This window comes from Acomys minous (genome assembly GCF_964271855.1).
Source record: "Acomys minous genome assembly, chromosome: 10".
NCBI lineage: Eukaryota > Metazoa > Chordata > Mammalia > Rodentia > Muridae > Acomys > Acomys minous.
In genome coordinates, this window is record NC_140491.1 from 92,487,090 (window position 1) to 92,510,632 (window position 23,543).

A 23,543-nucleotide genomic window follows, 5' to 3' on the forward strand; every position below is an offset into this window, starting at 1 on the left:
AAATAAGAAGCAGAGATGCTAAAGTGACAGCAAGACTAGGTGATAACTCTCAAGGGCTCAACCCATGTGCTCTGTGTTCTCCATTTAATCCACTTGTCCAAAATGTTCCACCACCTCTGAGAAAACAATCTTGCACCAAGTGCTCAAATACATAAACCTATAAGATATATTTTACATTCAAATAATAACATGGTACACATAAGAATCATTATAAAAGCCATTTCATACATTCTTGCTACTCCCTTGAATCTAACCATTTATAATGTTTTACTTTAATAGGAATTATATGTTCAGAACCCTATTTGATGGCTTTCCTAATAATTTCTTTTCTTTTCTAAATAAGTATTTTATTCTACAGTTGTCTCTTTTCTCTTCTATATCATAATTTCTCCTCTTCTGGATTTATTTCCTCAATACACAAAAATGCTAGAATTATTTTCATTTCAAAAATATCTCTTCACTCCATGTCACCATCTAATTAGATCTCAGTTCTTCTGAAGTTCTATTTCATTTTCCTAATACTTACTTTAAGGCATTATAATAAAACTTTCATCCCATACATTCTATTGAAACCATCTTTCCAAAGGCTCAAATGTTAACTTGACTCATTAAACAATCATTATTTTACTTAAGTTCAAGTCATTTACCTTAGCATTTTCCTGGTGAAAACACTGAGACCAGTGTGTTAAGGAAATTAGTTAATTTAATAAATGCACAGAATATTCGTAATCATCAGAAGTGGCACAGAAAAAGCTGGACAAAGTCTTAATAAAACAAGTCCAGTTGGGATTGACTTCTATGAAGGACTCAGTCCCATGAAATCAGAAGGCGTCCTTCAGCATTAGTTCCACATGCATACTGAGACAACTAGGGTCCTCACTCCGTAACTTCCTCCTCTCTGTGATTAGGGGCTACTACATAGGAAAGTTTCATTGAACTTTCAACATATGTAGTCTGAATCATCTTTAAATAAAGTACTTTCCTCTGCTCCAGCTACAGAAGTACTGGTATTTACGTTTTGAAGATCCAGAGAGAGAAAGAGAGAAAAGATGATGATGATGATGATGATGATGATGATGATGATGATGATGCAGATGATGAAAGGCACTGATAGAATGTGATTAAATATGCTCACTCTAGTTAAAACTCTACCTTAAGCTGGTTTTATAAATTACTCTTCTTTTGGTTTTGGTCTCCTCTGTCTCCTTTGCATCTCCCTTCCTATCTCCCCTACAGATATGTGTACTTTTCTTATATACTATCCCAATGTAATATTATACATTTCTTATATGCTGATACCTTCAAAAGTGTGCCTTTAGCCTCTACTATATCTATCAAACTGCTTTAGTTGTGGAGTAGAAAGTTCTCAACATAGCATAGTAGGTTGTTAGGTATCTAAAGTTCTAAAGGATAAAGACTTTCTGTGAATTCAAGAAACTTGTTTTTAAAATGTAGGATAAATGATGACTCACTTACTCATATTCAGTCTTCCTCTTTTCTCTCTCTCTCTCTTTCTCTCTCTCTCTCTCTCTCTCTCTCTCTCTCTCTCTCTCTCTCTCCTTTCTCTCATATTCTGTCTTCTTCTCTCTCTCTCTCCTCTCTCTCTCTCCTCTCTCTCTCTCTCTCTCTCTCTCTCTCTCTCTCTCTCTCTCTCTCTCTCTCTCTCTCTCTCTCTCTCTCTCTCTCTCTCTCTCTCTTCCTCACCTCCCCCCTCTCTTTGTGTGTTTGTGTGTGTGTGTGTGTGTGTGTGTGTGTGTGCCTCTCTCTGTCTTTCTCTCTCCTCTCCTTCTCCCTCTCCCTCTCCCACAGGGACATACACAGTCACCCCCAAAGTCATGATAGAGAAAAGGGCACTGAAGTCAGAGCTAAAAGAGCATTCCAACAGAGGAAAGTGTTGAGAAAGCCATGGACAAGCTTGCACTGATGGCTGTGATTGCTGAAAGTTGTGTATAGAGTCCTTGTCTCATTGCCGAGCTTGTTAATATATGGATCAGGACCAAATAAAATTACTATCTCAATAGTATTTTGACAAAACACAGAGTTACATCAAGTTACATTTGTCTATCAAGAATGCATTTTAAAGTTATCCAGCACAAAAGCACAGGGACATTTTATAATTTTACAGTTGAGACAATCAAATAATGCCAAACATAAGCTGCCAGAAGTACTGGAATTGCCAGACTAAAAATTATATTGACAATTAAAATCATATGCAAGTAGATAGCAGTGAAGTCTTTTAAATAAAAAAAAAGTTTTACAAACACAAAAATGCCAAATGACAATTTAAGAACATAAAGCTATAATAAGGCAAAATTTTAAATTCATGAAATATTCTCAGTGCTAGATTTAGTAAAAGAAAGAAAAGATTTCTTAACTTTTAAATCTGAATGACAGAAATCATGGAGTCTGACAGCTAGAGAGTAAAATAATATTTTAATGGTCATAGCCTCAATGACCTGTGGTAAAAATATCAAATGTGTAACATTAATGTTAATAAAATACAGGGGGAAGATAGAAAGTCTCTTGAATAAAAAATACTTGAGGGATCAGGCCTGCTCCCTAGTTCTGTGAAACAATCAGCTTACAAAGTCAAGAATCAGGGACTGGAGAGACGACTCAGAGGCTAAGAGCACTGACTGCTCTTCCACAGGTCCTGAGTTCAATTCCCAGCAATCACATGGTGTCTCACAACCATATATAATGTTATCTGATGCCCTTTCTTGGCCTGTAGGAGTACATGCAGACAGAGCACTGTATACATAATAGTAAATAAATACATCTTTAAAATAAAACAAAGCAAACAAACAAACAAAAACACAAAGTCAAGAATCTCAGTCAAACTAAGCATGGTCATTTTAAAGACACCAAAGTCACACATGTTGTAATCTAGTGACAAAAAAAAATCTTGAGAGGAAACAGTGAAAAGTAACAGATAGCATGTTGAGTAATAATAATTCGAACTGTAAGTCTCTTTCAAGGGAGCACAGAGGTAACTACTAGTATAGTATTTAACCAAAATATTCATTGGCCAGAATGTTCTATTCTTAAAATATATTTCAAGGGTAAAGGCTAACTAAGACAATCTTATGACAAGGAAACTTTGAGAATTTGTCATCAGAAAAGTAGTGATTAACTAAAAGAAGTTCCTTAGACAGGAAAAACATAAGACTAAAAAACAGTATATCAGCAGCTTTCTTAAAATTTTTAAAACATGGAGAGTGGTTGAAGGAAAACAATTATGGCATGATGTGATACATTTCAAAGTACTTATAAACAAAAAGTATGACAATAAGGAAGACAGCAGATAAGGGATTTATATAGTGATAGGTTTTGCATTCCAATGAATGATAAAATATTAATCCAGCAATGTGACTGCACCTCATGACAGAGTGGTAAATCATATGAAACATGAAAGGAGAAATAGTCAAATCTGAAGCTTCATTTTGAGGCTTCAGTAATCTACTTAAAAGCACAAATAAAAGTACCAAGGAAATAAAAAAAACTAGAAAAATTCTGTCAGCCAACAGAAGCTAATAGATATCAGTAGAAATCTCTACAAATCATCAACAAAAGATTTCATAGTGTAAATGGAATATTCTACTTACAAAGATGGTCATTTAAAGATGCAAACTTATCTTTAAGACTAATTTAAATCATTGTATTCTATGACTATATAGAATTAAGCTGGAAGTGCATAGAAATTGATCTGGAGAAATCTCTACATATCTTGAATTTAAACATACTTTCGAATGACCCATAAGTTAACAAACTTAGCAGGAGAAAATATTTTTAACACAATGCCAAGTAAAAATACTATATACTATTATTCGTGGATATGGAAAAAGAGGTACTCAGAAAAAAAGTTAAGCTTTACATGTTCCTATTAGAAATTACCGAAGTTCTCCAATCAGTGGTCTATGCCTTAGCATTAAGAAAGCAGAAGAAACAAGTAAAGTATATTAAAAAGCAAACAAAAAGGAGGATGGTAGAAAAGATAAGAGAGAAACGTGTGGTCTTAGAAGGAAAAATAATTAAACAATCAAAACATTGAAAATATATATGTATATACACCAAATTATGTGTTATAGGAATTTTTACACCTTTTTAAATTTAAGTAATTTATTCAGATTACATCTCAATTGTTATCCCCTGACTTGTATCTTCCCATTCCCCCTCCCTCCCTCTTTCATCCTATTCCCCTCCCCTAGGTCTGTGACAGAAGGGGACCTCATTCCCCACTCTAAGATCACAGCCTATCAGCCCTCTTCCTGGTAGCCTGCTTACTCTCCTTTGAGTGTCACCAGGCCTCCCCACCAAGGGGAAGTGGTCAAATAGGCAACACCTAAGTTCATGTCTGAGTCAGTCCCTGCTCTCCACACAGCTGTGGAGAATGTGGTGTTCATTGGCTAGATCTGGATAGGGGTTCTAGGTTTACTGCATGCATTGTCCTTGGTAGATACAATAGTTTGAGCTGACCTGCCTGAGTCTAGATTCCCCCAGCCTTTAATGGTCTTCTTGTAGGTTTCTAGGACAATGCTAACTGAGAGAGGTAAGGAAGAATAGGGAAATAAAGTGTTATAGGAATTTTTGGTAGCTACTGCATAGTATGATTTTTGTGACCTTTTTGTGTATTTTTGCCGTTATTTTACTCTCCTTCCAGCTTCTTCTATATTTATGCTTCTCCCTAATTCGGAGTGTCCCCATTTTCCTTTCAGGCCACATATTGCTACTCTTGTTAATATCCTCTCTATGGCCCCTTTCTCAGTCATCACTTTTTTGTTTAAACAGATTCTTCTCTCTTACAATGCATCCTGATCACAGTTTCCCCTCCCTCCACTTCTTATAGCTCCGCCCACAACTTTGCCCTCTCTCCAAGATCCACCTCCCTGACCCAGTTTCCCTTCAGAAAAGATCAGGCCTCCAATAGACAACAACTGAACATGAAACAAGATACTCAATAGTGTCTTTCTAGTTGCATCTATTTACAAAACAACTCCTGTACCTGAGGTTCAGGGATCATTGCAGAAGAAAGGCAGAAGGATTGTTGGAGCCAGAGGAACAAGAAGTTTGCTATGAGTTTGCATCTCCAAGAAATGTCAGAAGCTACACCCACAAAATATTGTATTGTTCCTAAGCAAGATCCAAACAAGAAAGACACCTATAAGCTTACTGACATGTAATGGGATAAAGCTCTAGGTACTTGACCCTGAACAAACAACTACAGGCAACTAAGGAATGTTGACAGCAGGAGAAATACTCTTCTCACAGGGAAGAACACAGTCACGTGTTATGCAATACCAAACAATCAGCCCTGAAAACATATACAAACCAGTAACATTGTATGGACTGGGCAGGGTCTACTTATATATTTAGAAATATATAGAGAGATACAGATATAGATATGCACATCTGCACACACATATTTTTAAAACAACAATTAATGAGAAATACTCTATGAATTCAAAAGAGAGTGGGCAAGTATGTAAAAAGGTTTGGAGGGAGGAAAGGGAAGAGGGAAAGGGTATAACTTTAATATCAAAAAATAAAAAAGTATACATGGGATGGGCTAACAACTGAGATGTAATATGAATAAATTAATTTAAAAAAATAAAAATAAAACAAAAAATAAAAAAGTAAAAGAAACTGAAGCAAACATGGATTATTTAAATGCATCACTAAGATTGGTGATCTTAGCCAGACTAACAAAGTGAAAAAGAAAGGATTAAAAGTACCTGTACCAAATATGAATGAAGATTGTCCTCACAGGACCTACAACAAGCAGAAAATAAGGAAATGCTATGGAAGACTTTACCATGAAAGTAAAAGAATATTATAACTACCTAAAAGGAAGTAATGATTAAGAGGCAGTGTTTGTTAAAATTGGGCTTTCTTTTAATTCTGTTAACCATTAGTGCATTAGAAATTAGACAGACACAAAAAGAAAGAAAGAAAGAAATTAAGAAAAGAAAAAAGAAAAGAAAGGAGGAAAAGGAAAAGAAATTAGACAGGACAGATTACTGAATACATTTGTCTCATTGGCCTATGTAGGAAAGTGGTATTTTTAAATTTCTTCTGAAAGAGGAGGGGCATGTCACCTGAAATTTCCCTCATTTCTCTTTTGTTTAAAACTCTATTGTAGTATTATTTAGTATGTGTTATTGCTAATAAAAAATTAAGTATTTAGATAAAATAGGCCAATTTCTTGAGAGCAAGAAGCTCCCACTTACCCCCCCCCAAAAAAATGGATATTCTAAATAATCTACTAAAGAAAGACATGCATGATGTAAAAGCATACATAACATAAAACACATTCCCGGGATGAAGAGTCATGAAAACTCAGGTTTTACCTTGATAGTACAGTAGTAATTGTGCTACTACTTACTTCTGTGCCCGCGGGAAGCACAAGGCTGTTGTTAATCGTGACACCTCAGCCAGCATATATTTCAAAGTGAGGTTGGGTCCTTAGATCCTAAGTCTAGTGAGGTGATGTGGAGTGGACCAGGTAAATACTGTGCACAGAGGGAGTGTATCACAGCTCGGGGATTCTAAGCTTACGAAATCTCGAATTGTTAGCAAGCCTGCCCAAATTTTCCCTAAAGGAAGACATCATTGTTTTATGCTTGATAACAAGCCTTTCTTCCCTTCATGACATTTAGAAATATTTTTTTTACAAGTTTTCATATTGTTTTTACCTTTAACAATCACTCTGAGCCAACTGATTCGGACGTTATATGTTTTCTCTTACTTAACATGAGTTAGCTTTAAGTATTCAGATAGATACATGTGTTTCTTTTGAGATATACATGGAGGTCAAGGAATCATGGGGTCATGAGTAGTGCATCATGGTGGGAAGGGTTTTTATGGGAAGGAAGGCAGAACACACTGGTATAAAGGAACAAAGGGAATAATGGAACAGAAAGGCTCAAGTTGGGGTGAGAGTGGGATGGCAGGGAAGAGGAGGAAATAAGAGGGCAGAGTCTCACAATACAGCTCAGAATGGTTTCAAACTCGCATTCCACCTTCAAAGTACTCGGGTAACAGTTGTCCGTAATCATATCCAGCTTGGTCACTTTATAGAAGAAATTATCACTCAAAAATTAGAAGGAACAAGTAGGCAAAGCCAGACACAGAAGCACATGAATTTATAATTTATATAAATAGGTTCACCCATAACTCCATTTAGAAGAAATTCAAAACTAAGAAAGTTATAAAAATATAAAAAGAAATTAGAATAGGTATATTCTAAGTTTTATCTTATATAAATTCATGAATATGTATACCCAATTGAGTATTCATGAAATAAATGCTATTTGTTATTTGATTGAAAGAGCAATCCTAAATCAATTTCCAGAAAAGGTGACTTCTCTCTCTCTCCCTCCTTAACCTAAGGTATTAGAACCTTATTCTTTTGTTTTACATGTTAGCTGGAACTTTCCAAGTGCTTCATGAGCCACAAAGAAGATGAATAATATCGAGGGTGAAATCAGTCTGTAATGTTAGTAAATAGGGTGCTTGCCCCATGGTAACACCAGCCAGAGATCTTTCCAGTAATGTGAACCTGCCAACACACTTGCCATGTCATTGGAACTGACCAGATGCTGACACTGGCAATCCAAGTGTCACACCTTCTCAGTGTCTTTCCTATTTTCCATCATAAATTTGCCCTTAACCTTGAAGATTTACACTAGACCACATGTGTATGAAGGAGAAAATTCAATAGAGCATTGTTAAGAATTACAAAAAAAAATATTAACAATAGATTCCTTTGACAAAAGAAGTTGAAAAGCAGAAACATACATACATAACCCTACTTCCCTAAACTGGACGTGAGGTCAAGTGATCACTCATTGTTTATGATCCCAATAAGACATGGTAGAACCCAGTTTCCTCTTCATCCTTCACTGGTATAATACTATTACCCACTGGTCACAATCAGTGTGCAAGAAATATCTATTTGCTCTGCCAGGAAAGCTTGGCACCAAATTTACAAAAATTACTTTTATGTGATTTTTATGCATTGTTTATTGAAAGTAGGAGGCTCTGCCAGGCCTTTCAAAGATTTCTCCTCAAAGTGCTAGATTGAGTAAGAAATGCTTCCTATACAAAACCCAGATCAGAACCTTTTGAATTCTAAGAACTAAGAATGCTGTCAGGAAGGAATTATTATGAAATCACCCCCTGCCTTCCACCTCTCACCCACAGTCTTACAGGATTTCTGTGTTATTCAAATGGGCATGCTAAAGTAATGTGAATACAATGTGGACTCTAAAGCTCGGAAGAGGAGTGTTAATGAAACTGCTAATATAAAAAGCAAACTTGGGACCAGCTGCTCCTGATTGCATGTGGAGCCATTTCCCTCACAAGGAGCAGAAGCTTTGGTACATAAGCAAACAGCAATGTGGGTCCTTAGACCTCAAGAGGTTAAGTGGGTAGTTTGGTCTGTTTAAGTCCATGTTTTATATTACAACTTTTTTTTTCTAGTTCTGAAAACAAAATATCCACTACGGCTCATCTATTTGGACTTATCAGAAAAAAAAAATCAGATTGATATTATTGGCAAACGCTGACGTGTTCATTTGAAGAAATCATGAGACACATCAATTGGATATGATGTGGAAAAAGCAAAGGTTACATTCAATAAAAGATACACGAATTATAGTTTTAATTTCCAAACTACTACAAATCAATCATGCAGCATTTCATCTCAAATACACCAAGACAGTAAAGATTATCATACTTGCTGCAATTATACAGGAGCAAAGCCATTATGGAGGCACTGTTTCTTAGGCATGTAGTCTCATTTTAAAGATTTGTTAATTTTGTTTTGTTTTTAGAGCAAAGGCATTAGCTGCTCAATTACCCAGCAAGGAGGTTTTACAAATTTCTCTCAAGTTTCCATAGAAATGCATTGATCGGAGCATAATTTCTGCTAATATTTCCTTCTTCAGACTCCTCTGGTTGCTTAAACTAACTGCACACCTGCCCCTTTGCTGTGGTTTTCATCTTTTGTTCGGCTCAGTAGGTTACCTAACTGGTGGATTTTATTGAGTTAAATCAAGCTGTCACTTCATCTGCCTGAAGGATGACTCAAATACTACACATAATAATAAAAGAAAAGTAGGATAAAATAATCTTGTCAAGCCAGAAAAACTGATTGCTTGAAGTTGTAGCCTTCAATCAATACACTAATTCCACAATTTATACCTTTTTCAATTGAAGGGGAAAGAAACTCTGATATGGTATTTCTTGGCTCACTGACCAACTTTGACCTTCTATCTGTGTGAATGTGGGATTAACAAGGGCTTCTGCTTAGGGGAATCGCCTATGAAAATACGAAAACAAATGTGGTCTTGTGTAGCTCCAAGGAAGTATTAATTTCAGAAATGCAAGCAGCATACAGTGCTTATATCCCATGTCTAGTAAAGTGAACATTTTATTTAGTGGGCGTAGATGGTCTTTTCTATTTCATAATAATTTAAAGCTGGAATCTGTGCCATTAAACACCTGAGAATTTGACATGATACACTTCCTTAAGGTTTGTTTTTCAGTTTGATCTATTCACTAATACCCTATGTAAACTAATACATACAAGGAATATATGATTATTATGGATTGCATGTTTATTTGATTCTTGACAAAATCTTTCACAGAGGACAAAATAGCTTTAGCTATAGCTATAATTTCTTATAGAGTATAACAAACTCTTTCACCTGTTATTATTAAAATTCCTATAATTTCCACAAGCTTTGGTTTGTAAATTATAATTAATTTACATGTCTTTTTCAATCAACACAAAAGCTTCACTTCAAAATTCTGCACTGTTTGGCTCTAGGAGTTGGTTTCGTTTCATAATTCCTCCCCTGCAGGCACCAACCAGGAAATAAAACTCTTTGTTTAGCAACCCTTTTATATTTCACTAGGCCACCTGCTTACCCTGAATTGTGGCGTGCACCAAGCAGGGTACCCCAAACTAGTTCGCTCACTACTAGCCCAGACAGTGTGTGTGTGTGTGTGTGTGTGTGTGTGTGTGTGTGTGTGTGTGTGTGTGTATGTGTTTGCTCAATACAGAGCAATATACAAACTTGAATTTTTAGTCAAAAAGATATTAGGTTACAAAATTTAAGGCTACAAATCCAGTTCTTAATGAATTTAAATAAATCATCTTCTTCCCTTATCGAGGAGTATTAATTTTGTAAAACAGAAGCAAAAACTTACATGTAAATTTTATGTACACTAAAACTGAATATGTATTTTAAGTGTGTGTGTATACTACATATGGATTTCCTTTGAAAATAACTCTTTTAAGCCGTGGCTGTTCTAGAAATACAAAACTACCTTTATCCTTGTGGTGTACTTAATCACATCTAACTTCCAGCTCCATTTTCCTTTTTCTTAAGATTTATTTTCAATATTTTAAATTATGTGTATGTGGCAGTAGGATATTATGTGCCCACGAGTGCAGGTGCCAAGGCTCCGTTCCCAGCACATATATCAGGCAGTACATGACTCTGGGTTCTCAGTTCAGATTTGTTGTGAAACCATCTGAACTAGCTGTTCTTTGAGCGATGTGGAACGTAGCAAATCTCAAATGTTGTTTGACTTTCAGAGCAATAAATAAGACTGAAAAAAAAAGAGAGAATAAAAGTGTATATTTTTCTTTATAGCAAACACAAAAATACTTGCCGTTCCCAGAGAAGATACCCTGTGTCCAAATCATTTCCTAAACTGGTGCTATTTGCAATTGCTATAAGAAGAGAAAGAAGACAAAGAAAAGGACACAAAACCCTAAATCTTTCCCCTCTTACAGACCCCTCCACCACTACACCCTCTACATCCCATTTCCTCTCACTTACAGTAGGGATCAAGCCAAACTACCACTTTGAAATTCTTACATTTACACAGAGAGAAGTATGTATTAATTTGTTAAGTGGTATAAAGAACAGCATTCAAGCATATACCTAAATTATCTAGGCAAAGAAAAAAAAAGGAAGGAGGGATGGAGGGAGGAAAAGAGGAAAGGAAGGAAGAAGGAAGAAAGGAAAAGAGAAGAAAATTTCAGGGTTCAATTAGCTATCACTGGCTTCCTGCTTGTGCTAGCCATCTGACTAGACTCTATTCTCTACATGTCTGCCGTCTCATCCAGTTGATTAATTTCTCCTTCAGAAAAGCATTTACTCTCCTTTTCACTCCTCCACCTTATCTGGATTTTAATCCTCCTTTTATTCTCTTCTTCATCTCTCCTTGAATCCTTCACCAGGTTTGAGCCTGGCATGTGTACTTGCATTAATATACATTCTCCCTTTGAGAATTTATTAGCTCTAAAGGCTTCTGTCTTCTGGCTGGAGTGTGGGTCATGGCTCCTAAGAGTCACATACAGGTCAAGAATTAAGTAGCAGGTCAGGCCAAGCAGACAGTCTGGAACCAAGAAGAGTATAGAAGTCAGAAGCTAAAAGGTCAATTGGGAGACCATTCAGAGTGTTATCTAAAGAAAAGAATCATACTTCAGCCAGATGTCAAGATAGCACAGTGTGTTTCAAGCCCAGAGAGTCAGAAGAGACCAGCATCCTCTTAAGTTTCATTCAGCAAACACCTTGAAGAGGCAATCTCACCCCCTGTACTCACTCTAGGAGTCAGTGACTGGTTTTCCTAGAGACTGACATCAAGGGTGCCAAATCCCTTGGGGCTGTAGATGTAATTCCATTGTAGGGTTCTTGCTGAGATGCACAAAGGTCTGTGTTTAATCCCCAACATGGAAAAATAAAAGCAGACGTCCTCGCTGTTGCTTTTACATTCTTTGAAAGGCTCTCAGTAATTTTTCTATATCTTTATATACCTCTATATGTATTATCAAATCTTTCTACCTTCTCAGATTTTTGAAAGCCAGGTAGTTCTGTTGTATCTTCAATTTAACAGGAGCTAAAAATCTATTCACTTGAATTTTCTATTTTGTCCATTATTTCTTTACTTGGACAAATGTACTAAATTATCACAATGTGACTTAGATATAAAGGATGTGGCATTCTGGGAAGTTAGAGAGATGTGATGAAGTCATATAAAATGTTCCATGAGATGATAATGTATATGCAATACCATGCTATACAGCATCAGGAAGGCAGAACAAAATGACGAAAGAGAAAACCAAAAAATAGAAGTATGGACAAGATTACTTTTTGATAAAGTAAAGAATGTAGTTTATTTGTAGGAAATTGTCTCTTCAAAACATAGAGTTGGCCTGGGTGCTGTGGTATGCACCTGAAATCCCAGCACTCTGGGAGGCAGAGGCAGACAGATCTCTGTGAGTTTAAGGCCACCCTGGTCTATGAAGTGAGTCCAGGACAGCCAAGGCTACACAGAGAAACCATGTCTTGAAAAAATAGAGTTGGAGCAGTAAATATTCATATGCAAGAATAGGAATTTGTACCAAAGAAGTTGATTTCATAATTAATGATCTTTCCTCTAAAATCTTTAGAAACAGTTACACTCACAAGTGCACTCTATGATACAATTAAGGAAGAAAATTTGTGTTCTGTTTCTCAGAAAATAAAATCTGGCAACTATTTTTTTATTCAAATCCAGATTTGCCCTGATGTAATCAGACAAAGCACTAAAAGAAAAGAAAACTACAGACCAAATCTTTAATGAATATACATGCAAAAACCCTCAATAAAATATGCAGAAATTAAATCCAAAACTGAAATAGAAGAGTTATAAACCAAGGCAAAACTGGATTTATCCTAGGTATACCAAAAAACTTTAATTACACAAAAACAACTCAGTGTGATTCATCACAAAAACCCTGATTTTTTTTAATCATAAGATTATAAAAATACAATCAGAAAGATCATTTAACAAAACTTAATAGTCATTCATTACAAACTCTAAATTTGTTTGGAATGCTCATATCAGATCTATTCAGAATTGGCAAACGTTTGAAGCACTTAGGATGGTCTTTAATGAATGGATCAACTGTTCAAATACAACTAAATTGTTTGAATTTTAAAAGAGAAGCATGGGAGAAAGGCAAAGTAGAAGGATCCAGAGGGTCCTAGAAACCTACAAGTAGAACATTATGATAGGCAGGTTTGGGCACAGGGGTCCCGTTCAAACTAAGGCACCAACCAAGGACAATACAGGCGATAAACCTTAAACCCCTACCCACATCTAGCCAATGGACAGAACACTCTCCACAGTAGAGTGGAGAGTGGGATATTACTTTCTCACATACTCTGGTGCCTCACCTTTGACCATGTCCCCTGGAGGGGGAGACCTGGTGGCACTCAGAGGAAGGACAGCAGGTTACCAAGAAGAGACTTGATACCCTATGAGCATATACAAGGGGAGGTAATCCCCCTCAGGAACAGTCATAGGGGAGGGGAATAAGGGGGATATGGGAGGGAGGGAAGAATGGGAGGATACAAGGGATGGGATAACCATTGAGATGTAACAAGAATAAATTAATAAAGGAGAGGAAAAAAAGAAAAAAAATGGCTTATTACAATATAAGGAGTTATGATGATGGGGCTAGAACAATAACCGGATTTCAAAGCATTTGCTGTTTGATTCCCATTGCCCATTTCGGATGACTCATAACCTTTAGAAAAATCTAGCTTCAAAAAATGTCACATCTTCTTCTGCCCTTGATGGCTATCTGCGCATGTGCATCTGCGCATGTGCATATACATACACAGATATGCACATACACAGAAAAATATTTTAAATGCATTTTTTAAAGGGAGTGGTAGAAACTCAAGAGAGTATTACTTAGTGAAAGGAGCTTACTTGAAAAATCCACATAGTTTGATTCCAACTTCATGTCATATATGACGTGTAGGAAGTTAAAAGATCAGTATCACCAGGCCTTGCAAGGGAGGGAAGGAAGAATTGGCAAAACGTATGTCATATTTGTACAATGCAACTAATTCTGTATGGTTGGATAAAATACATCACTGGAAACTTGTCCAGACCTGTAGAATATACATCATCACCAATGCACTCCAGTGGAGTACATGATCCAGGAAGCAATGATACACCAGTGTATGCAGATTCATCAGTTGTAACAGTGTAGCACAATGGTGCAAGAGTTGCTATGGAGTATACTGTGAGTAAGTGAGGTCAAGAAAAAGACTGTTAATCTATCTCTTCCACTCCATTTTTCTGTCAGGTTCAAAGCATTCTGAAAAATAAAGTCTATTAAAAAATTTTGACACTAGCAGAAATAACGTAAGATCGAAAGATGGTGGATGGCTACATGGGAACAGTGTTTTCCAGACACAACACACAGTTGCATATACGAGCTCACATCAGTAGTGAGTGCAGGCACAAGACAAAGGCAAACTCAAGCCAGATGAACCCCAGCGTGGGTGGAGAGGCAGGCACAAAATCCCACCACTAGACGAGGGACTCTTGGCATTAGATAGCTGCTCTGAGTGGCAGCATCAGTTTTCTTCAAAGTGTGATTGCTGGTAAGTGGACCATGCTCCAGGACAGGGCCCATACTACAGAGTATTGGGGAAACACAAACTGAATTTATCATTTGGGGGGGGGGGAGAGAGAGAGAGAGAGAGAGAGAGAGAGAGAGAGAGAGAGAGAGAGAGAGAGAGAGAGAGAAAGGGTGAAGGAGATTGGGTGGACAGGGATTGCTGGTGAATCTGGAAGGAGTTGTGGGGAGTGAAAAAATGTACATTGTGTGAAGTCCCTAAAGAATTAATAAAATATTTTTTAAAAATTTAATTCTAAAAGAATCTAAACATAAACCCATAGTTGCGTGGCTATAAAATACCTAGAAGAAAATGCAAGAAAACTAAAATCTTGTAACTTTGAGTGTAGAAAATAATTCTTAGCCACAACACCAAATACTAAACTGATAATGAAAAGTCCATAAACATTATTTAATCCAGGGGTAATGCTTTTTATTTTAAGGAAGTATTGTTAAAATAATGAAAAGGTAAGTCACAAACTGAGAGAAAATGATTTTAAATTATATACCCGATATTTTTATAATATACTGGTTTATGTTTAAAGAAACTTTCTAAATGAAACAATAAGAAACAGCCAGATGGTCAAAAGACTGTGATACTTAACCAAAGAAGGAAGGATTGTAAACCATAAGCATATAATACAATGTTTACCACCATGAGTCACTAGGCAAATGCAGATTAAAATATGATCGGCATCACCAAATACATTAGACTTAGCAATACTAAACACTACTCATATTAGGGTTCATAAGAATGTGAATACGCTGGCCTCTCATATGCTATTAATAGGTGCATGAATAGTGCAAACACTTAGAAAAGTAGCTTATCAAATAGTCAAAGGATAAAATGCTTTCCTTCCATATGATCTTGCCTTTCTGTTCCTTTGGAATACCCAGAAGATATGGAAGCCTGTATTCATGCAGATACTAACATAGTAATGATCCTAGCAGATTTATGGCTCATCATTACTTAAACATTCATCAACAGAAAAAAACAAACATCAGTGTATTTAAATAATGGAAGCACACATAGTAATAAGCATAGACAATGGGTGTACACAATCAAATGATAAATCTCAAAGTAAATATAGTGGGTAAAAACAGAAAAAAGTAAAAAAATGATGCATGTTATATTATTCAATTTGTACAAAATTGAAACAAATTATAATAATAGAAAATAGATTGGTTTTGCCTGAAAAAAAATGGGCTAACTGAAAAAAACAAACAAGAGGAATGGACTGAAATCTGCACTGCCTCAAGTCACTGTCACATTGATGTTAACCCCAGTGACCCTGGAGATGATGACCCTGGAAATAATTGAAAACAGTCACAACAGAAACAAACTCTTGAAAAGATTTCAAAGTGTATTATTGACAGTCAGCAAAAATCACCAAAGATGTGCAACCTGCCTTACACAGAACTCGGGAAAGAGTGCATCCACCTACAGATTTATTTTGTGCTACCAATTCTACAGCTCAAATAATAATGCCTGTCAGCCCTCAAATCATATCAGCAACTCTAAATGGAATAAGTAGGTTGTATTTATATATGTATGCATATATATATATGCATGAAAAAGTCCATGAATTTGAGAGGGAGTTAGATCACATGGAAGGATTGGAAAAGAAGACAGTAATGTTATTATATTTTAATTTTTAAAATGGTACTTTAAAAAAACATAAATTGATACCATGTTAGCAGAGTGGCTCTTTAACAGAAGCATGCTGGGCCCATAAAATGATAACACTTCTTCATCCTAGGCAACGAAACTAACAGTTCAAGCCTCTGATTCCGGCATGGAGTACGGTCATTTGTTATCTAGCCAGTGCAATAAGATATGGGTCTTCCACCCATCACAGACTTCTGAGAAGATCTTCAGGAAAGCTCCCCCAAAGCCATACTTGTGCATGACGTCTTTAGAGTGTGACAATGCCCTTTCCCTGCAGATCCAGAAATCTTTGGAACATCCTGGTGTGGTTGTGTCTGAAATCTCAGGTACATGGGGGGAGGGGCAAAAGCAGTCAGATAACAAGTCTGAGACCCGCATGACCCATATAGAAAATTTAACTTAAACCTAGTCTCCAAATACAACTTTTGAGCAACATAAGGTGAATTCAGTAGGAGGTGAATGTGTGTGTGTTTGTGTGTGTGCGTGTGCGTGTGCATGTGCGTGTGCGTGTGCGTGTGCGTGTGCGTGTGCGTGTGCGTGTGTGTGTGTGTGTGTGTGTGTATGAAGAGGTCATCTATTTGAAATGGCATATGGGAAGACACAGGAGGACTGAGGGGGAAGAGCAAAGGATGGGAAGACTATAAATACAATACTCATGTATGAAAGTCACAAAAAAATTAAAAATTCTTAAAATGTATGGGCTTGTCAGAAAGACTCAAATGGTGTATAATCACTTATATCTGGACACTAGACCAAGGTGCCACATCTCATGAAAGTCTTCACTTATCATGAAAGTGCAATAGAAGGGAGGACATCCTACTGGGACTCTTGGTGTGAGAAGTATGGGAGAATGGGGAAATAGAAGGATCCAGAGGGTTCTAGAAACCTATAAGAAGAACACTATGATGGGAGGATTTGGGTCCAGGGGTTTGGCTCAAACTATGGCGCCAGCCAAGGACAATACATGCAGTAAACTTCAAACCCCTTAACCAGATCAAACCAATGGACAGGACAGTCTCCACAGTTGAGTGGAGAGTGGAGAGTGGGGACTGACTTTCATACGAACTCGAGTGCATCATATTTGACCATGTCTCCCTGATGGGGAAGCCTGGTGGCACTCAGAGGAAGGATAGCAGGCTAGCAAGAAGAAACTTGATACCCTATGAGCATATACAGGGGGAGGAGGTCCCCCCCCTCAGTCACAGACATAGGGGAGGGGAGTAGGGGGTAAGCAGGAGAGAGGAAAGAATGGGAGGATACAAGGGATGGGATAACAATTGAGATATAATATGAATGAATTAATAAAAAATGATATTTTTAAAAATTAAGGGCTTGTGTGTCTCATTACTAGAATGACTGCTTTGCATATATAAAGTAAAAAAAGGACACAGGGGAAAAACAACAGGAAGAAGAGAAAAGGGAAGAGGAAGTAAGCCTGAAATGGAGGAAGAGAAAAGATAAGGAAGGAATCTCAGAGACAGAGACAGCCTGGCAGGTGGGTCTGAGGGATACTGCAAAAGCCACTCTCAGCCAAAAGACTTCACAAAGGCTCCTTGAAGCTAGTAGAAGGCACAAGAAGTTTCAAACTCTACATTTCTCCAAAGATAATAGTAAAAGGGCTCCTCTCAGCAGGTTTACCTAACTGTGATAGGCAGCTGAAAAAGGAGTGGCCAAGACGGTAATACAATTTGAATATTCTCTGCAGCTGGGGAGTAAAGTCATTTATCATTGGTGTCCAATTTTATGGCACTCTGTAGGAAGTCATGGCAACAGAGAAGTAAAGAAAAGATGTTCTGACTTCCATGAGTTGTCAGAATCAACATTTCTATATACATCATGCTAGAAGTATAAATGAAATAAATAGACTGTAATTATGAGTTAAAAAACAAAACAAAACAAAACAAAGCTTCATTATGGCCCAGGGAGGCTGGAGGAAAAGCACACATGCACCTGTTGCAGGCATTTCTACAATGAACAATTATGTGATGGAGAAATAAAAAGATGGAGTACACAGTGGAAAGATGGAAAGAAAGCAAAGCCAAGGAGTTTGTCACAAACTGTGGAGAAAGGTGGAACTGGAGATTTGATGGCAGTGAGAAAAAGGCAGATATGAGGCCATAGTGAAGTCCTGGCCCAGGCTGCCACTGGGTCTGAGTTGATGTCTATGGCCTGAGTTATCACCAAGGGCCAAGAGGTTGGTTGACCATGTTGTGGGCTAGCACTGGAGACCATATGCATATCTGAGAGCTGTGTTGCCACAGGAAATATGCTGATATAAGTAGCTGCACTACCACCTGATACCATGGGTACACCCTGGCCCAGGCTGCCAGAGGCCATGTCTGGGTCCATGGTCCTATGGCAGCCAGGGTCTGTGTTGATTCCCAAGCCCATGTTACCACCAAAGTCCTTGCAGATGTCCCTGGTCTGGACTGCTGCCTGAGGCACTTTGCTTAGCTGGCCCTAGCTCTTGCCTGGGAAGTACATTAGATCCAATGGCAGGGTAGTTAACTCCAATGTCATGAGAGCAAGAGAGCTGACCTTGCCCCTCACCAACTGCATTATCTGGGAGAGTGGATCCTACACCTAGCATGAAAATCACAGTAGAGATGGCTCTGATGGTACAGGTATAGGGTAGTTACCCCTGGGAACATGAGAACAAGAGAGATGCCCCTGCCCTAGGCTGGCTGCTTGGGTGAGCTATCTATGGCAGTGAGGAAGAGCTCACTCTAGTGATGAAAGTTCAGAAGAGATGATGGGCTGACCAGCTCAGCCACCACCCAGACCCAGATTCAGGGCTTTAAGTTGGTCCACCCCAACAACTACTCCACCTATGATCTCTTGGAGCCTGTGCAAGGGAAGGTCCTGCAGATTCAAAGTTGAAGGCTCTCCACGACACAGGAAAATAACAAGATATCTGAGAGGAGTTCCTATGAGAATCCAGTATTAATATTGATGCAAAGGCCTGAACCAAACCAATGACTCATTGCAATGAACATTGGCAAGGAAAGGTATGTGGACAAAAGAGTACACTATGACACACTGTAGCTTCCACAAAAATTATTGTTGTTGCTGTGCTGCTGCTGCTGTTGTTGTTGTTGTTGTTGTTGTTATTATTATTATTATTATTATTATTATTATTATTATTATTATTATTATTAATTATATCTTCTTTTGTTTTCTTTGGCGGGGAGGTAACAGGGCAGAGGCCAGAAATTAAGGGATAGGAAGATGAGTGGGAGTGTAGTGCATGATATCAAATTCATTTTTAAAATCTATAAAATGTTCCAAAAACCTCTATTAGAAAAGGGTAGCATTAAAGCTGTAACTTCCCAGGCCACTTCAGTAATCTTAAGAATAACATAATTGTTTCAGGGTCCTAGAACTTGGGGACATAAGGGAATGAAACCTGGCTATATATTACATATAGAATCAACAGATCCATTTCATGGCTTAGACAGTGAGTGTGAAAGGAAAGAAGGCTCAAGGATGATGCCAAAGTTTTAGGTATAACTGCTGAAAACAAATTAAATTGAGAAGACCATGAAAAAAATAAGATTGAAAAATCAGTGTGACCACTGAGCTCTGGGACAAAGCAACAGAAGAAGAAACACACAATACTGAGATGTAGCAAGAAATGCAGAAAACATGACAGAACAGAACGTCTGAAACCTTGTTCCCAGGAAGCAGAAATGAAAAGTGATGGATAAGAAGAAAGGAGATGAGACTGAGTCCCCAGCTTCCATATGCAAGCATCCCATGGGGGTTTTGTTTACCTGACACTGGCTGAAGCAAGTAAATTCCTACTACTGTCATGTCCTGGGAAATACAAAACATAACAGGAAAGCAGCCTGTAATTATGAGTGGAGGAAATAAATGGAGACATGAAAGTGGAGAACAAAGAACAATATAGGAGCTTTCCTGAACCCCAAATTCTTCCAAAATAGTTAAAAATGAAAGAAGGGAAAGAAAGCATCAAGTGCCATTAGACATCTGAAATATAAAACACACAATGATTAATAAATGACTCAATGATTACACAGTTCCTAAAACTTGAAAACAAGAATACAGACTCCAAAAAGTGAAGAATTCCACATAAACAAATTTATAGAGTATTTAATAAAAGCATATATAATGTAAAGGAGACTCAAATATACTCCTGAATTCTGTCATGTCATACCTCATAATATCTATATTTCATTTATCTTTTCTTATTTTCCTCCTCAACTAATGTTAATTTCATTGTTTTTTATATCATTGATATAATTCCAGGAAAGTTGCCAATATATAGCATGCAAAAACATTAAATGAATGTGAGAACATAAGTTTCTCAAAAACAAAGTTCTTCTGATCTGACTCCAGGAACCATTAAATACAACATCACTTATCTCAGGATATAATATTACCTGTCACCTGTATCAGACCTGACAGGATGTATTTATCTGAGCATTCTGGACACTGACATCCTGCCTCTTTCATGTTCCAGCACCAAGTGCTTCAGTTTCTGTTCCTCATCAAACAGCACAGCTCCCAGAATAGCTTCTAAGAAAGCCTCCAATCCCAATTGGTCCAGCATTTCAGACTGTCCTACACAGGACCCTCATTAAGCCTGGAATTGTTCAACATTTAGAGACTGGACCACAAATACTATTCCTAGCTTGTTTAACCATTTTCCCCCAATTTTTTCCCACTATTTGTTTTGTTGTTGTTGTTGTTGTTGTTTTGTTTTTTTTGGTTTGTTTTGTTTTGTTTTGTTTTTTGGTTTGTTTTGGTTTGGTTTGGTTTGTTTTTTTTTTTTTTTTTCGTTTTTCGAGAAGGGGTTTCTCTGTGTAGCCTTGGCTGTCCTAGACTCACTTTGTAGACCAGGCTGGCCTCGAACTCACAGTGATCTGCCTGCCTCTGCCTCCCAAGTACTGGGATTAAAGGCGTGTGCCACCACACCTGGCTTTTCCCCCAATTTTATTTGGGCCCCTAAAAAGATATCATTCATCCCAAGTCAGCTGGGTGAAACCTTAAGACAATGAGACCCCATTTTCCTTAAGGGGGTGGGGAGGCTTTTGGTTGCTTTCTTGGGCAATAGATGTTTATTTTCATTGGGAGTTGGTTATAAGTTATTATTGGTCTTATTTAGTAAGCAAACAAGATTGGAGTAAGGGATGTCTCTCTTTTCCTTTATCTTTCATTCTTAGGTTAGGAGATAGGGGCTGAAAAGAAAGAAGGAGGAATATAAAAATATATAGGAATGACAGGACAAAAAGTAGATTACTGAATCTACTCCTCAACTTAATGCTTTGTTACTAACAGGGTTATTTTTAATTCACTGATATATAATTTTGTATATTGATGCAAAAAAAGTTTAATTTTTAGATACATTGGTATAGAATTCAAATTTAAGATTATTCTTCACCTGCATGTTTGTCATTTGTACATAGGAAGGCTACTGACTTTGACGGGGTTGTGGAGAGAGAGGAACACTCCTTCATTGCTGGTGGGAATGCAAACTAGTACAGCCACTTTGGAAATCTATCTGGCACTGTCTCAGAAAACTAGGAATAGGGCTTCCTCAAGACCCAGCTATTCCACTCCTTGGAATATACCCAGAAGATGCTCCAGCACACAACAAGGACATGTGCTCAATCATGTTCATAGCGGCCTTATTCATAATAGCAGAACATGGAAACAGCCTAAGTGTCCCTCAGTAGAAGAATGGATAAAGAACCTCTAGTACATTTACACTATGGAATACTACTCAGCTATTAAAAACAAGGAATTCCAGAAATTTGTAGACAAATGGATTGAACTAGAAATGGTCATAATGAGTGAGCTAACCCAGAAGCAGAAAGACTCAAATGGTATATACTCACTTATATATACTAGCCCAAGAGGCATGTTCCATGAAAGTCTTCACTTACCAGGAAAGTGGGTTAGATGTGCAGACATCCTCTGGGGACTCTAGGTGACAGAAATATAGGAGATGGGGAAATAGAAAGATCGAGAGTGTCCTAGAAACCTACAAGAAGAACACTATGATGGGTGGATCTGGGCCCAGGGGTTCTGCTCAAACTATGGCACCAACCAAGGACAATATGTGCAGTGAGCATCAAACCCCTACCCACATCTTGCCAAGGGACAGGACATTCTCCACAGTTAAGTGGAGAGTGGGGACTGACTTTCACACAAACTCTGGTGCCCCATATTTGACCATGTCTTCTTGATGGGGAGGCCCAATGACACTCAGAGGAAGGATAGCAGGCTACCAAGAAGAGACTTGATACCCTATGAGCATATACAGGGGGAGGAGGTCCCTCTCAGTCACAGTCATAGGGGAGGAGAATAGGGTGAAAGTGGGAAGGAGGGAGGAATGGGAGGCTACAAGGGATGGGATAACCATTGAGATGTAACAAGAATAAATTAATAAAGGAGAAAAAAAGTAAAAAAAAAAAAATAATAAAGGCATGCACCACCATGCTTCACATAAAAAAAATATATATATATATATAATGCAAAAAAGAAAGATAAAAAAGATTATTCTTCACACACATTATATATTTCTACTCTAATTTGTAGTACTGTACCCATACAACTCAGTTATCATATAAACTTTACTTCCAATACTTTGAAAGTGCCAGGCTGTTTGCAGGCTGTTTAGTATAAGTAAGTTTATAGAAGCTAAATGTTAGTTGATGAAATCATGGTCATAGCAATTACTAGTCTATTTTTATCATAAGAATATATATGCTAGGTGTAACAGATAGATATGATTCTATAGAAAGATAAGGTAAAATGGTTAGATAAGGTCTTCAAAAGCCTCAAAGACCTACAGAATATGGCATTTAAAGATGTTTTTATTATTTTAAAGATTCATTTACAATGAGACAGGTTAACTTCCAGCAACACTCAGCCTACCTCAAAGAATATGATGAGCATCAAAGTACCTTCTTATGGAGATGGCTTCAAATGTGGCAAACAAGCCACTGGGCAAAATGTTCTTTTTTAAGCAACAGACAGAATTCTGCCAAAAAGTGGGCAAGCTTGGATGCAGACAGAGTCGATGCCCAAACTCTGCCAAGACAGAGTAAGCAAGTCCTCAATAGTTCCTACCTCACAAATATTTCCGACAGATATATTGGGCTAGAAGGCTGAAGATGATGCTCCAACATTATAGAGAGTTTTGGATGACTGTTCAGGCAGCAAACTGTCTCTTTCATCTTCTCATTTGGGAAGCTGCTAACCTGCACTCCCTGTATACTCAGATAATTAATTTTATTCCTTCTCAAGTCTCTGATGGGGTTGAAGACTAGATAATTTAGTTTTACAATTAAGTTTAGGTTTTTTAGGGGTTAAGATATTTTTAGGTCTAGATAGATGTTTTAAGTTGATAGAGATGAGATGTGATCGATA